Here is a 3,444-nt window from a genome sequence, read left to right as displayed (position 1 = left end):
TGGGTAACAAGAGTGAAACTCCGTCTCAAAAAAAAAAAAAAAAAAGAGGAAGTGATATATAAAATGGCACATATTATAGGAACTAATTCGTGTAAATCTATAATAGCACATAGATATGCAGATACATGCAAATACGCAAATCATTTCCTGGAAAGAAAGAATAAGAACTTGTTGATGAGGAATGCTTTGGAAAGAAGGCACCAAGAAAGGAAAGATTATTTTTGGACATGAATATATAAGATGGATTTATGTAATATATGTGAGATGTAACATCTATTTCTTGGCCAGGCACTGTCACTCATGCCTATAATCCCAGCACTTGTGGGAGGCCAAGGCGGGAGTGTTTCTTGAGCCCAAGAGTTCAAGACCAGACTGGGCAATGTCATGAGACCCCATCACTACACACAAAAAGATAGCTGGGTATGGTATTGCATGCCTATAGTCCCAGCTACCTGGGATGCTGAGGTGGGAGGACTGCTTAAGTCAAGGAGGTTGAGGCTGCAGTGAGCTCCGATTGTGCCATTACACTCTGGGTTTGGTGACAGAGCAAAAACCCTGTCTCTAAAAAAGGAGGAGACTGGACACAGTGGCTCATGCCTGTAATCCCAGCACTTCGGGAGGCCAAGGTGGGCAGATCACCTCAAATCAGGAGCTTGAGAACAGCCTGGCAAACATGGTGAAAACCCATCTCTAGTAAAAACACAAAAATCAGCTGAGCATGATGGCGTGTGCCTGTAATCCCAGCTACTCAGGAAGCTGAGGCAGGAGAATCGCTGGAGCCCGGAAGGTGGAGACTGCAGTGAGCCAAGTGCTGCAATTACAGGCATGAGCCACCGTGCTTGGCCACATCAAGGTTTGGGTGCAAGAGTACATCTGGTTATAGACCGCAGAAGCGTAATCCCCTAACCGCATTAGATGTTATTTTATATGTAGGAAACGGCCTGGACCAGGGTCTTTGTTTTGAGACAGGGTGTTGCTCTATCACCCAGGCGGCAGTGTAGCGGCACGATCACAGATCACTGCAGCCTCAACCTTCCCAGGCTAAGGTGATCCTCTCACCCTGGTCACCCAAAATTCTGGGATCACAGGCATGAGCCACCGTGCCCAGATTCATTTAAGGAATATAGTGACTCGGGCAAGAGACAGGGGTGCCCTGTGCTCTATCCTGTTTTGTTGTCTTCACAGCCTCTTTCTGGAGAGCTGCAGAGATATGTCCCGGAGTCAGGGGCTTTGTGAAGTTATGCTGGAAATCAGAAATGTACAAACCTGGCTTAACAATTGTTACTTTCTCTCACATTGCCATGACAAAATACCACAGACTGTGGGGCTTAAACAGGACAGGGGGATGGAGCAAGACTTTTTTTTTTTGACATGGAGTTTCGCTCTTCTTGCTGAGGCTGGAGGGCAATGGCGCGCATCTGCCCCGGGGGTTCAAGCTATTCTCCTGCCTCAGCCTCTCAAGTAGCTGGGATTACAGATGCCTGCCACCATGTGGTGCTAATTTTGTATTTTTAGTAGAGACAGGTTTTCACCATGTTGGGCAGGCTGGTGTCGAACTCCTGACCTCAGGTGATCCACCCACCTTGGCCTCCCAACCTGATGGGATTACAGGTGTGAGCCATTGCCCTCAAGCATAGGCAACAAAAGCGAAACTGTTTCCAAAAAAGAAATGGTGGTGGACGCCTGTCCCAGCTACTGAGGAGGTTGAGGCAGGAAAATCACTTGAATTCAGGAGGTGGAGGTTGCAGTGAACCAAGATTGCGCCACTGCACTCCAGCCTGGACAACAGAGACTCCATCTAAAAAATAAATAAATAATAAAGAAAAAGAAAAAGGCCGGTTGCGGTGGCTCATGCCTGTAATCCCAGCACTTTGGAAGGCTGAGGTGGGTGGATCACCTGAGGTCAGGAGTTTGAGACCAGCGTGACCAATACGGAGAAATCGTGTCTCTGCTAAAAATACACAATTAGCCAGGTGTGGGGGCACATGCCTGTAATCCCAGCTACTCGGGAGGATGAGGCAGGACAGTCGCTTGAACCGGGGAAGTGGAGGTTGTGGTGAGCAGAGATGACGCCACTGCACTCCAGCCTGGGCAACAAGAGCGAAACTCCATCTCAAAAAAAAATAAAAATAAAAAGGAAAAAAAAAAAGGAAATACTAAATTGATGAACATGCAGATGTGGTAACAGTCAAGAAACAGGGGCAGAAAGGAGACACAGTAACGTCTTTACTGTGGTTTTCTAGGGAAGTAGGAAGTATCTGCGCGGCCCACAAACAGGCTTCAGCCTTGCCTTACATGTTCATTTCATTTAAAAAAACAACCTTCCACTATGAACTACGGTATGGCGTTTCCTCAAAAAATTAAAAACAGAACTACCAAATGACCCAACGCTTCCACTTCTGCTTTATACCTACAAGAACTGAACTTACTGGAGACCAGCCTGGGCAACACAGTCTTTACAAAAAGTAATAATACATTAAAAAAAAAAAAAAAAAAAGCCAGTCACAGTTGCTTACACCTGTAATCCTAGCACTTTGGGAAGCTGAGGAGGGAAGATCAGTGAAGCCCAGGAGTTCAAGTCTAACCTGGGCAACAGAGCAAGAACTCATCTTTACTAACAATGAAAATAAAAATCAGTTAGGCATGGCGGTACCTGCCTCCAGTCCTAGCGACTCCAGAGGCTGAGGTGGGAGGATCTCTGGAGCAAAGGAGTTCGAGGCTGCAGTGAGCTATGATCTCACCACTGCACTCCAGTCTGGGTGACAGAACAAGACCCTGTCTCTAAACAGAAAAGACCATGGTTTCTAATTCTAACAGCAAAGTGCATCCTCCAGTTGTTCGTGGTAGAGGATCATATACCTGAAACTGTGACAACTGAAAAAAATGGCGTTAAAAACAAGGGAATTCCAGCCAGGCATGGTGGCTCCCGCCTGTAATCCTAGCACTTTGGGAGGGCCATCCCGAGGTTGGGAATTTGAGACCAGCCTGGCCAAAATGGTGAAGCCCGGCTCTACTAAAAATACAAAAACTAGCTGGGTGTGGTGGGAGGTGCCTGTAATCCCAGCCACTCAGGAGGCTGAGGCAGGAGAATCCCTTGATTCTGAAGGTGGAGACTGCAGTGAGCGGACATTATACCACTGCACTACAGCCTGGGCGACAAAGCGAGACTGTCTCCAAAAAAAAAAAAAAAAAATTTCGACAAGTTGGTTAGGTTGAGAAAACACACGATCAATTTGCAAAATCACAGCCAATACAAATGGAGCATTGTCTCTCCATAAGCAAAAGAGCACGGTTTAGAAATCAAGAAAACGGGCCGGTGCGATGGCTCAGGCCTGTAATCCCAGCACTTTGGGAAGCCAAGGCAGATGGATCACAAGATCAGGAATTCAAGATCAGCCTGAACAACAGGGTGAAACCTCGTCTCTACTAAAAATACAAACATAG

The sequence above is a fragment of the Sapajus apella genome, unplaced genomic scaffold (assembly GCF_009761245.1).
Source record: "Sapajus apella isolate SASKATOON/1434 unplaced genomic scaffold, GSC_monkey_1.0 scaffold77, whole genome shotgun sequence".
In the NCBI taxonomy this organism is placed as follows: domain Eukaryota; kingdom Metazoa; phylum Chordata; class Mammalia; order Primates; family Cebidae; genus Sapajus; species Sapajus apella.
Note: the sequence above shows the minus strand (reverse complement) of the source record.